At 46.2% G+C, this 13512-nt stretch overlaps 1 protein-coding gene and 1 long non-coding RNA gene across 9 annotated transcripts in view; one reads left to right on the top strand and one right to left on the bottom strand.

Annotated features, from left to right (window-relative positions):
• SIPA1L3 (signal induced proliferation associated 1 like 3) overlaps nt 1-13512 on the bottom strand; it is a 244966-nt gene that overhangs the window by 137233 nt on the left and 94221 nt on the right. For 7 of the 8 annotated variants that reach the window (XM_036012983.1, XM_028529115.2, XM_036012982.1 and 4 more), the window contains exon 2: nt 3917-3984. The exons of the other annotated variant lie outside the window; for it this stretch is intronic. The gene's annotated coding sequence lies outside the window, so the exon portion shown is untranslated. The remainder of the gene's footprint in view (nt 1-3916; nt 3985-13512) is intronic. 8 annotated transcript variants of the gene reach the window in all.
• Nucleotides 6509-13240, top strand: LOC118497702. The gene is made up of 2 exons (XR_004900223.1): nt 6509-10814; nt 10871-13240. It is a non-coding gene; the product is annotated as an uncharacterized LOC118497702 (long non-coding RNA).

Below are 13512 nucleotides of genomic sequence, written 5' to 3'. Positions count from 1 at the left end.
GAGGCACATATTAAATGTGTTGAGTCAACCAGCAGAGCCCTGAGAAAGAAAGAACCCCAAGGCAGGAGGCCTTATTCTGGGAAGAATAATGAAAAGCACAGGTATAGTTTGTTTGAGAAAGGGAGGTCAAGAGAAGTCTTCTTAGCTACTTGCCAGACCTGAAGGGTTGCCAGGAAGACAAGTGCTGGGGCTGCTTACCAGGACCAAACCAGAATCAGTGAGAGGCAGTTACACAGAGCAAATGTAATTCGCAAGAAAAGTTCTTAATAATCAAAATTTCCCCAAAGCAAAATACACTGCCCTCCTCCTCCCTTACTGGAAGAATTTAAGCTGAGGCCAGCTAGGTAGTCGTCTGGGTGCCCAGGACCTCTTATGAGGCAATGAAGTGCAGTGGCCAAGAGTCAGGGCTGTGGAGACACACTGCAAAGGTTCCCACCCTGGCTTCTCTACTTGGCATGTGACTTCACTGCTCTGTGCCTCAGTTTCCAAGTCACTCCTTTGGGGAGATCACAGCAGTGACGTCATAGCCTGGGTGTAAGGACAGAATGAGATCATGCATGTAAAGGTCTTACAGCTGGGCTTGGCACAGTCAGTACTCACTAATGCTAATTATTATTGTTTTTCTTCCCCTGTGGAGCCAGATGCTACTGGCTGCCAACCCAACTGACACTTTCAATTCCCCTTTTCTCTGGCTTCCTCCTTAGGAGAAGCTGACATTTCCCACTGTCCTTGGAGCCAGGGAAGGCCATGTGACCCATTTCTGGCCGACGAGATATAAGTGGGATCTTCAGGGGGATTCTGGGAGTGCTTAAACACTCTAGAACTTAAAAACACGTGCTACTGGAGTTAAGTCTCCCCTTCTTTGTTCTGGCTAGAACTGCAGCAGTAACCACAGGACCATGAGGGGAAGGCCAAGAGAATCGGAGATTCCAGCCTGAACATCACTTAGCCTCCTGACTAATAGCAGCCACGTCACCTCCAGGCTGACTGTGATGGGAAGGAAATCAATCCTCATTTGTTTAAGCTTCTGTGAGCTGGGTTGTCTGTTCTTGCAGCTGAAAGTGTTCCTGGCTGATGCACCCACCCTGACACAAATGGCTCGGGGCGCATGTCCACGGTTCGTCTGCCAAACTCAGTTCAGGTTCCCAGTAAAGAACCCCAGATGGCGAGGAGAAAGAGTGAAAGGCTGAGTCAGAACAGCGTGCACCAAAGCTCAGTCACTCTGTTCCGCCCTCCCTTTTCAGCTGCATCTATATCCCATCTGTACAATTATTTACTCAATATTTTCTTTAAATCAACTCATTTTACACTTACATATATATACATATATTTAAAAGGGAATCTGCATTCCCACCAAAAAGCAAAATAGAAATCCTCTGCTACAAAGGTAACTCAATAAATAAATACAATGAAAACAAAATATATTCATCCACATACCACTAAAAATTATCTGACATAATTTGGGTTTGACGGACTAGCAAGAATACCTCATTTCTGTCTTACTGGGGAAAAATATCAGAAGATTTGGCAATACTTGGCACTTCCCCAGGGTAACAAATGAGCTGCAGGTTAGCAGGAGCTGCCGCTCAGAGAAGGGACACATTTCTCTGCCATGAATCCCGCGAAACCCTGATCCGGAACGGGAGAATTCATTTATATCTCCCACTGGGAGGTGGAAAGTTAGGTTGGGCACCTGCCTCACTCCCTCCACTCAGGGCCTCCTCAGAGAGACCTTTCCAGATCAACTTGTCTAAAGTCACCCCTGGTGACTCCCAGTCAGTCCCCTTCCCGCTTTACTCATCTCTGTAGCTACTTGTCCCCAAACAACCTATCTGCATTCACTTGTTTTGAAGCAAATGCATGACCAAGTGAAACCCTAGTTCCTGCTTTCCAGTTCCCTAAGGTTTACCATGTAGAAAAAATGCTGGTTTTCCTAAAGCTTGAGAGGCAATACTAGAAATTCAACTCAGAACTTGGGACTTTTCATATTAACCAGGAACGTGCTAGAATAAGATGAGTATCTCTGAAGTCATACAGAAATATGTTAATAACCAAAAGCTGAAATAAATGAGAAGGAACAGGTCTTCCTTTCATAATTAATTATGTGGACAATTAATAAATGCAGAAGGAAGGAGGAACATAATACAAAAATCACCATTAGGGAAATACTATGATAATAACTGTTCAGGCAAGATTCACCTCTGTGCCAAAGTTAGCGGGAGTGAGGAGAAATAAGCATTGTCTCAAAGTACCTCCTCCAAGATATCTATCAATCACAAAGGGAAAAACAGTTACTTGACGGTGGAGAAACCCAGCAGCAGCACCGTAACAAATGACGCAGGTTTACAGCACCGGTGGGAACACATACGGACACCACGGATCCCCTGGCCCGTGCCCTGAAGAGGGCACACGACCACTGTGGTGTTCCGCCAAATAACGCACAGCCTCCATCCCGTCAAGAGAAGACATGAGACAAATCCAAATTGAAACATTTTACAAACAACAGAGCCGCCCTCTTCCAAGGAAAAGACTGAGGAACTGTTACAGCCTGGAGTCGATTAAGGAGGTATGACAACTAGATGCTGTGTGGGACCCTGGACAGGGTCCTGGGACAGAAAAAGGACATCAGTGGAAACTCGAGTGAAGCTTGACTGAAATCTGTCATCTAGTCTGTCCTACTGGGCCAGTGTTAATTCCCTGCTTTTGATACTTGCGCTAAACTTACATAAAATGGGAATATTAGGGGAAACTGGGTGATGGTTATATGTTTGTAAATTCTCTGTACTATTTTTGCAACTCTTTTGTAAATCTAAAACTCCTTCAGAATAAAAAAGTTAAATGAAGAACTGTGCCGAAAAGCATCCTTTGATGAAAATCTGGCCCCTACAGACTGTCCCACAAACAAGCTCCTGGAATCCAGGCAGAGCCTCGGGCCAGAGGGAGGGAGTGGGACGGTGCCCAGTGCACAGTCAGGAGAGGAGGGACCATGCAGGTTCACTCAGTTCCCAAAACTCAAGAGGCCAGTCTCTGCAACTGAGCCAACGTCACTGCCCGCCACCCACAGTCTGGACGCCAGAATGTTCCACCCTCCCACCTTCCACACTGGTAGGGTCTCCTGGTGCTTCGGGGACCAGACGACGCCTCCGAAGCACCCTCATCGCATCCCGCCAGCGGAGGCTGGCGCCCCACTCGGGCACACCCCAACGGGAACGCCACATACTGCGAGGCCACTCGCCTGCTTAGACTCTATCCCGAAGAAACAAAAGAGGGTGTTCACTAACAAATCCCCCAGAAACCTACACATAACATAGTCAAACTTTTTATTTACAGATATTTGCAATGTTCACATATTTTAACTGTGTGTGAACACCTACACCACACTCTGGCCTATGGGGAGCGGCATGTCCACACAGATGGGCGACGGGGCCGCTCTCCACCGTGACAGTGGTGACAGTCACACAAACTGTGTGCCACAGAGTGAGGTTTACTTTCTATAAATTAAGAAAAAATGAATTAAAAAAGTTAAAGAAAGAGAAAAGACTGTGACATACTGTGTATGCTATGAACAAAGACTTCCGAGGCACACGACTGTTGGAGACAGTGGGAAACTGCCGCAGAGGCAGCTGCGCGGCACGGCCCTTTCCTTTGTAAAGCAAAACAGTAAGTGCGCGCATGTAAGTGGAGATGTTCGTGAACGGGAGGGGGTCTGGCGGGGTACCCACCCGACTTCTGACATCACTACCTCTGAGAGATATTACACTTGTAGGTACAGAGAGGCAGTGAAGGTACAGGGAGGCAGTGAAGGAGACTTCCGTCTTTCCCTCAACGCTCTTTCGAATAATTTTCTTTAATAATAAAGAAGCTTAGGTGTACCAGTTGTAACATCTGAGCAGACAAGCAGCCATAGTGTACTCACCCTCAGTATATTCTGGACTCTAGTGTCCCTTGAGGGTCCCAGGAGAACTGATGTCAAAGACTGCGCATCTACAGAGAGGGGAAAAACAAGGTCATGTCTTTGGCTGCCGTACCCATCTGTTCTTCACTCATCCACTCCCTTAACTAATATTTATTGAACACCTGCTCCATGCCAGCCACCTAGGGAACTCCAGTGACTGAGACAAGGTTGTTGTCCTCAGAGAGCAGGCATTCCAGCAGGGGAGGAAGACAACACAACATGAAGTCAGGGAGCAGGGTGAGGAGGATGATGGGGCTGCCACTTCACAGAGTGGTTGGAGAAGGCCTGAGGAGAGGACAGACACCTGAACACAGGGGACTACAAACCATGTGACTAACTGAGAAAGAACTTCCAGGTCACCGGCATGGCCAGTGCAAAGGACCTGAGGCAGGAGTTTGTACACAGAGCATTTGAGGATCAGCAAGAGGCCCAGGGGCCTGGTGCAGGTGAGTAAGGGAATGAGTGGTGGGAGATGAGAACAGGGAGGTGACAGGGGCAGATGGTAGGCCATTATGAGGACATCTCTTTCAGACACTTGTGAGGAGTGGCAGAGAAATAGTACTTGTTCTGACCTGTAACTTTATGTTATTAATTTATGCTTTTGAATATTAATGGTTGTTCATATTTGAATGGATTTCAAGGAAAGTTTATATTATTAATTTATGCTGTAAAATATTTAGTATAGTTGTTCATATTTGAATGGATATTTCATGAATGAATAAATGTATTCAGGCTGAGAAACCACTGTCTATATTGATCACCAACCCATTTCAGCTTCGGCCAGGAACTTACCACGTCAGGGAGATGGGATCTGAGAGGAAAATCTAGCACCTTCCTATACCAGATGGCCACTAAATAATAACTCTCACTCCCTATGGCCAGGTTCTGTCCTAGCAGACATGTGCTGACTCATTTCACTCTCTCAATAACCCTAAGCAACAGATACTATTATTACGTCCATGCTACAGATGAGGACACTGAGGCATGGAGTGGGTAAGGAACCCACTAGCTGAGGCATCCAGCCGGTCAAACATACACCATATAGCTGGAATGAAACCAGGCAGCCTGGCACCAGAGTCCGCTCCTGACCCCTTCGCCAGATGGCGGTCAATGAAGAGAGGGCTAACCACAGGCTGGCAATGCCTCCCCGCCCCTCTTGCCCAATACCACTATGTCCAAACGCTGCCCACAAGCCAAGGCTGAGCTCAAATGCCAGCCACCTCCTCCAGGAAGCTTCCCAGGAAGGAAACCTAACAAGCCAACTTTCCAGGGCCCAGCAATCAGAACAGCTTCAATAATTTTGAAGGGACTCCTGGATAAGCCAAAAGGGTTGTTAATATTTCTCATGCTAGGTTGGCAGCCTGGTAAAGCAGAGCATGAATTTCTTCTCAGAATCATGTGTTTAAATGTATAAAATACAATACACAAAGATTACAAAGAAAACCAATTATATTTAGATATCAAAATATATATAAAACACAACCAAAATTGAGATACAGTGATACATGTGATTTTTTATGAAGGCTTTAAATTGTGAAATCTCAGTTGTGGATCCAATAACTATAATAATTTGGAAACAGCTGCAACAACTACAATGTGATATGGAAATATTTGATTTCTAGTGGTGACAGTCTCAGTTGTAGCTAATACAAGTGTCACCTGTGGTCCTCATTCAGAAGGAAAGAAAATGCCAAATTTCAGTTAGATGTTAGAGAAAATAAAGATGTAGTTTTTTCCCCAGCCAACTTTGCAATCCTCTAAACTCCATCCATGGACCCTTCAAGGGTCCACGGTCCTAAGATCAAGAACCCCTAAGCTAGACCTGAGACAGGGACAAGGCGAAGTGTGTTCCCAAGGAAGATAACAATTTGGGGGTGAGGGCAGGCTCAGATCCTTGGGAACTTCGTATGGGGAAGGGTCCTGTGCATTGGCTGTTTGGGCTCACAGTGCATCATTTGCCTTTCTGGGTCAGCGCCCTGAGCCTCACCTTTCACGCTCACCCATGGAATTCCTGTGGGAATAACCCTGCCCATGGGTTAGTAGGGAAGGGGGCAATGGTCATACAATCCAGGCATAACTAATAAAGCCACTATACCCTCCCTTCCTTGGCCCTGGCCAATGAACACCAGTCTCAGGACCTGTGTTGGGACTACAGGAAGGAGATTATTTCCCTTGGGGCTGCTAAGATGGTTGGATATACATGTGGAACTGCCTAAGATACTACCTGAGTTTAAAATCAACACAGAAAAATGCAGAGCTGGGACGTAGAAGGAAATGGTCCTGGTAACCTCAGGAGAGGCGCTGGATCCAGCCATGCCTGAAGCCATTATATGTATTTTACATTGTCACTGACTGTGAATCCATACATTTCCTTTTTTATAAATAAATATATTTATTTATTTTTATAAGTAAATATAAGTTTTTATTTATAAATAAGTGTATGGATTTATTTATTTATTTTTAGAGAGAGGGGCAGTGAAGGAGGAAGAGAGGGAGAGAAACATCAATGTGTGGTTGCCTCTCGCATGCCCCCTACTGGGGACCTGGACAACAACCCTTTGGTTCCCAGGTTGGTGCTAAATCCACGGAGCTACACCAGCCAGGGCAATACATTTCCTTTTACACTTAAGCAGGTTGACCTGAATTTGTATTTGTTCACACAACTAAATGACTCTCAACTAACATGGAAAGGCAGAGGCAACTGTAGTTCTTGATGATTCCCATAGCTCATTACCAAGCCACTTAGGAAAGCGCAAAGTAAAATTAAAAAAGTTATTATACACAGAAACAGCAATACAGAAAAACACATACTTTTAAAAAACTCAGAAATAGCCTCTCAGGTAGGTGCTATTCCTAAGCTGGTCTATGAAGACTTAACAATTTTGGTTTTCAAGATCCTTGGCAAGGCAGGAGGAAACCAGAAGTACTTAGAACATTTTCCTTTATCACCAGACTCCCCATTTAAAAAATTCCTCAGATGATCAGAAAGCCCCTGCAAATAAAGCTGTAAAATTTTAATAGCTGCCTTTTAAACTGCAATGGAAATTGCTTTTCTGTAACTCTTATCTCCCTCCCTTCCCCTCTCTAGAGTGATGTACATGGCTCTTAAAAGACACATCAGCAGTGGTGTGCAGCGATGCTCTGTCTCTCTGAGTTGAGAATCGACTTACTGACAATTGGAGGAAGCTGTGATGTCCAACAGCCTGGTAATCCTCAAACATGGGAGGGGCCACGGCAGAGAGCAAGAGGCCAAGGGGTTGTGGAAATGGCAGCAGAAGTGGGCAACAGAACCAGGAATTCGTCCAGGACCCAAGATGTCCCAGCACAGCCACCAGAGCAACAGCCCCAGTCCACCTGCCCCATACGTTACAGTGACAGGGCCAAGATGATGAGAAAACCTGGGGGTAAGAGGGTATCCCAGCCTGACTCCCAGCCTGAGTGGCTCCTCCCCTCATCCACAGTGATGGGTTCTGGGAGAAACACGTGACCTAAGCAGGGCTAATCAGAGTTGGCCCTGGAAATTTTGCTGGAATCACTGGGGAAAAGGGATGGGACACTTGGCAGGGGCTGTTGAGGGCTACTTTGGTCCCTGGAGGTGGGAGTGGGACACCTGAGAATGAAGTTGAGGCTGAGAACTAGAGCCCAGACGTGGGAAGGGTGGAATCTTGACAGGAGTACTTGAATGCCGACTCCAGTCATGCCAGCTCTGGGATTTTTCAGGTCCCGGAGTCATTAACCTCCCTTTGCAGTGTAAGCCAGTTTAAATTAGGGAGATTCTATCATATACAACAGAAATAACTGACTGATAGAACTGGGAAAGACCTCAAAAATCAATACAGTGCTCCTTAATGTTTGGTTGAACATGATCCTTCTAAGAAGCTGACAAAACAAAACTGTATCAAGTCTCTCCTGAAAACAAAACAAAAACACACAAAATACTGCACGTCTCATGGATGTCAAAACCCTTATTATAGGAACTGGGTGAAGAATGCTTTGGTCTAGTCTGGCCCGTCCATTTAGTGGAAATTGTGGTTCAGAATGCTCCAATGAGTTGTCTGGGGCCAATGAGGGCAAAGCCAGGCCTCCCTAGAGCCCCAGGAGGTTCCACCTTGAACCCCCCATGAGTACAGACCTCAGGGAAGACTGTGGAGGGGTCGGGGAGCAGCAGGTGAAGCTTCAGGCCCCACACCCCCACTGACCCACAGCAGCCCCACCGTGTTCTGTTTTATAGAACAGGCTTTCAGGGAAGTGTCTGACCTTGTTCCATCACTCCACAGTCAACACTGAAAACCAGTCTCTCATATCATATTTCAAAGTACAGTTGGCCCTTGAACACAGTAAAAAATCCGTGTATAACTTGTGATTCTACTACAGTCAGCCCTTTGCATCTGTGGATTCAACCAATGACATGGATCAAAAAGTTACTTTCTATCTGTGGTTGGGGACCCGAGGTGGGGAAACCGAGGTGGAGAGTGAGAAATACTGTGAGGTTTTGATCCTCACAGAAGCCTACGAAGCAGGCATTCTCGCCATGGCTCTGCGTGAGATTCTTCTGCAGTGGTCAGCTGGGGTGCTGCCCTCCTGTCCCCCAGGCAGCCAGGCACCTGGGCCTTTCTGTTCCTGTGCTTCTGGCCTGACATTTCTGATCTTCCTTTCTATTTCCATCCCAACTCATCCAGAAAGCCTCCTCCACTCATACCTCTTCACTCCCCCCTTTTACTCAGTCCTCTACAAAGACCAAGGAAAAAGGATGAGGCTAATCGGACCAGTCAGAGATCATGACTCTTGCTGGCACCTGCTTTTCCCACGGGCAGGTTATTAGCCCCAAAGGCTGAAACCAGGACTACCAGCTTTCCTTGTGCCCAGAGATGGCGGCAGGCTCTCTTCTGCTTTCTGTGCTGGAACAGGACACACAGCCTGGACACTGTTCACCCAACCTCTAAAAGGGCCTGGTCACACGTACCCTCTCCTGACCAAGTGCTGATGGGAGCAGCCATGTCTCTCTCCTCTGCGCGGCTGGTTGTGTAAGTGGCTGATCTAGGAATTGAGATGGGAGGTGAAGTAAAACCAAGCCCACCAGGGCCTTCTGCCATAAGCTGCGTTCTCCTGCTAGACTACCGGAGCCTCACACTGAGAGATCAGGGGCTTAACCCACCAATGAAATGGTTCGATCACCCTTCACTTAGAGAAGAATCCTGCTCTATCTGCCTGCATCCTGTTTCTGAAATAGTGACCCAGGAAAATCCTTGTTCATTCAACTGTCTCTACCTACCTGCCAACAAGGAAAAGCTGCCATGTGAAGAAAGAACTTTTGCCTTGGGAAAATCTAGGCCCTCAACCACCCTACATACAGCAGCTGCTGAGATCAAGTCACAATTAATCATGCTTTACTTTATGACCTATATTCTATTAATAACATGCCAGCAATTTAGCCCTGGTTATTTATTTCATTGACTGATTCAGTCCACAATATGACTAAGGCAGGGTGGCTGACTATGAGGGTCTCACATTCTAATCTCCTGTCCTTCTCTCCCACCCAAGATAAGCATCATGGTACAGGGCTCTAAGGACTTCACTCCAAAGTGCCAGGGGACTAACTGCCATGCCTCCAGCCCAGCCCAAGTAACTCCATGGAGGAGTGGCTCAACAGAGAACACTGCTAAGAACCTGCTTGGGGAAAGCAATAAGTGTGCCATTTCATGCACAGCAAATTGGTTAGACATCAGCCTGACACCACCAAATGTGCTGAAGCTGTGGCGTTAACAGGAACTCGGTCACTGCGGGTGGGAACACACCGCAAAACAGACATTTTGAGAAAACAGCTGGCAATTTCTTGTGAAGAAAAAGAACGAATAGCCTCCATGACTTGCTTCACTGCCCCCAGTGACTGGGCTCTGGGGTTCCTTGCCCAGTTCCTAGACCCATGTGTCTTTGCAAATAAATTCTCATTCTGACTTGAAGCATTAAGTTTTTGCTTTGATTTTCCATGTAACCCTCACACCAACCCTGTGCAGCAGGGTTTACCAGCATCCCTACTTTCACCAGACAAGAACACAGGCACAGAGAGTAACCTGCCCAGGATCACACCACAAGGAGGGGGCACAGCCAGGAGACCCAGGGGCACAGACCCAGTGGGTCTGTCTCCAGGACCACCAACAATGCCAAACACAGCAGTTAAAAATAGCATGGGCTCAGCCTCGGAGCCTGTGTGATTCCTCTTTCAGACATCAATTTCAGATGGATCAAAAACCCAAATACCAAAAAAAAAAAAAAAATACCATTGTGTCTAAAACATAACACAGGAGCATACTTTCACGTTGGAGTAGGTAAAGGTTTCCCACTCGGGGATTCTCAGAAACTGTTTGCTCTCCTCACAAAAGGGGTCAGACTCATCCACAGAGTCCTGTGTCCTTTCTCCAGTCTGCCTTTTTACAGCACGGAATGTAAATAAATGTGATACCTAGGTTTGACAGGGTGTCTCTTGTCCTCAGAGCACTACTGTGACAGAACAGAAGGGCTGAACTCTCAAGGTGCCTTAGCCTCCCGGGGAAGGTGGGTGCAGCAGCCCTCTTGTAGCCACAAGGGGCCAGAGTCCCGGCAGCACTGGTGTTGACTTTGTCAAGCCACTGAGCCACATCCTCCCTCTCCAGCTGTTACATGGTTCACACAACCTCCGAGGTGTTGAAGTGACATTGCCACTTGTGTATTCTTATTCAGTGGAACCTCAGTTTTTGAACTTAATTTGTTCTAGAAGGGTGTTCTAGAAGTGATTTGTTTGAAAACCAAATCATTTTCTGCCATTAGAAATACAGTAATGTACAGGTATCAGCATGAAAGGGTTGTCGGGCCAACAACTAAAGTTTTGTTCAACAACGGAGACAATTTTTGCCACGAACAACTTGGTCAAGAATTGAGGTCTGAAGGTACTGTGGTCGAGTGTGTTCCCAACTGGACACCTGCTACAGCCGAGCTCCAGCAGCCTAGAGAGTTAGCAAACAGCCACTAACATGGACTTGAAGGTGTCCCAAGAAGACTCAGCTGAGAAATAAACTTCTGGCAATCTTTGGGAAAGATTTCCACCAAGCTTGGCAGATCACAGGCATCTAGAGATGACTAGGAACCTGAACGAATTCTCAGAGGACCTGAATTGGGAACAGCCTTCTTTCTCTCCACAGACTTCTAAGAGATCAGGGAGGCTGACTTTAAAGGCCGAGCCCACTGCACTGAAACACCCGCATCATGGTCTGTGGGCCCAGGCTCACTGGCTGGGGAAATCCCGTGTAACTTGTGGATATTTTCCCTGTCACCAGGCATGTGCGGGATGTGCCAACAGTTCCTCCCCTTCCTGTGCTCCCATAAAAGCAGCTTGTCAGTGTGGGTTCGGATGCTGGGTGCTTTTCCACAAAGCACTTTCCAGTTCCTGACCAGTCAGATGAAAGACAGAACAATGGTCAATCAACCAAAATAGGTCAGGCTTTATATTTTAATCCTCCTATTCATAACATATTGAAAGGGAAGAATAAAAACATTACCAACAGCAAAAACATCTATGGTTACTTAACCTCTCTGGGCCTCAGTTTCCTAAAACAAGGAAAATAACAGGAATATTGTGAGGATTAAGGAAATTACTCCATGACAAATGTTTAGAACAGAATCTATTGTGTAGTGAGTGTTCAATAAAAATGAGCTACCATTATTTTTATTGCTGGGGACTGAAGGCCCTTGAGCCATTTCAAAATCCACCCTCTGGTGAATCATCCAGAAAAAGGCACTGCTCTGATTCTGGCCACTTAGGGTAGGAGGGAGGCTTTAAGGCCAATGAGGAGAAGCTGGCTGCTGTGGCCCAAGGTACTGCAGGCAGGAAATGGACTTACTGGGTACTAACTGCCCACCCAGTAGCCATTCTTGCCTTTCTTCTAAGGAAAGACTGTATCTCTCAACCTCCTTTGCAGCCAGAGGGGACCAACAAGAGGGGAGCAAAAGTTGCGGGACTTCAGGAAAATTCCTTACCAGAAACACAGAGCTGGACTATATTTTTGTGCCCGTTCCCACACCCTGATTCCTATGCAGACCACGGACTCACTGGCTAGACTCCAGCAGTCACACCAGGTCACCTTAAGGACAAAAGTCTCGTGCCAGGGATGGTGAAGTGGAAAGACAGAAGAAGCCTGCTCTTCCTGATGACTGTGGGGCTGCCACAGTCCTGGACTACCAATCTCTGACACCTTGCTCACGAAAGAAACCACCCTCCACTAAGTTTGCACCACTGTTAGTTCTGGTCTCTACTATTGACAGTCAAATGCACTTTCAAATAATACTGCAGTTTTACACAGCTGGTCACCAATGGGACAGTGTTTTATGCCAGAGAAATCCTTCTAGTAATCTGTGACCACTTAAAGTGACCTCATGCTTTAGGGACCTTGCTCTCTCAATACCAGGTAGAAAGCTAGACACGGAACTTCCCACAGAATGGGGTTACAATCATTTTGCCTTAAGAGGAGGTAAAATGAAAACTATATGAGATACACTGAGTCATTCATTCAGCCATCATTAAGTGCTCCTCTCTGCTGGGGAGCGTGCGAGGTAGGGGGCTAAATATGGTGAACACAAGCAGATGTGGTTTCTGCTCTCACAAAGCATCCAGAACAGAACAGAAGGCAGGAAACAAACATGCAAACAAACAGAAATGTAAGTTCAAGTGGTGAGAAGTAACATGTAGAAAACCAGGGTGAGTATTAGCTCAGAAGTAAAGAGAAAGGAGAAGGAAGGCATGTGAATAGTGGGAGTAAGGAATATCCCAAAATGTCTATCATCTGAAGAATGGATAAACAAAACACGGTTCATCTGTACAATGGAATATCATTCAACCACAAAAATAATGATTCATGTATAGCATGGATGAGCACTGAAAACACCATGCTGAGCGAAAGAAACCAGTCACTGAAGATCACATATTACAGGATTCCATTTACATGAACTGTCCAGAAGAGGTGAATCTAGAGACAGAAAGTAGAGCAGCGAATGCCAGGGGCTGTGAGGAGGCAGAATTGTGGAGAGAGAGAGAGACTGCTAATGGTTGCAGGGTTTCTTTCTGAGTCAATGAAAATGCACTGGAGTCAGAAACTAGTGATGGTTGCACAATCCTGTAACTACATCAAAACCCATGAATGGTGCACTTTAAAAGGATGAATTTTATATCATGTGAATTATATATCAATTAAAAGACACTCAAAGGTCTACCCAAATTGAATTACTGGACTGGTAATAAAGTTTCCAATGAAAGTTTAAAAGAAAAAAAAAGAAGTATCCCAAGAGATAAAGGAGGATGCGTGAATATGATCAAATAGTCACAGGTGGCCCGCGTGGCTAGATTGCTGTGGCTAGGGAAGGTGTGCTGTGAGATGCAGCAGAAGCTCGCAGTGCTGCAGAAGCTTGCAGTGCTGAGAGAGCCACGGTAGGCCACACACTTTTCATTCTAATTGTGATGGGAAAAAGGATGGTGTGTTACGATTTACATTTCTGAAAGATTCCTCTGGCTGTTGCAGAGATTGTAGGGG

The sequence above is a fragment of the Phyllostomus discolor genome, chromosome 12 (genome assembly GCF_004126475.2).
Source record: "Phyllostomus discolor isolate MPI-MPIP mPhyDis1 chromosome 12, mPhyDis1.pri.v3, whole genome shotgun sequence".
In the NCBI taxonomy this organism is placed as follows: Eukaryota; Metazoa; Chordata; class Mammalia; order Chiroptera; family Phyllostomidae; genus Phyllostomus; species Phyllostomus discolor.
This window is presented reverse-complemented; position numbering and strand designations above follow the sequence as displayed.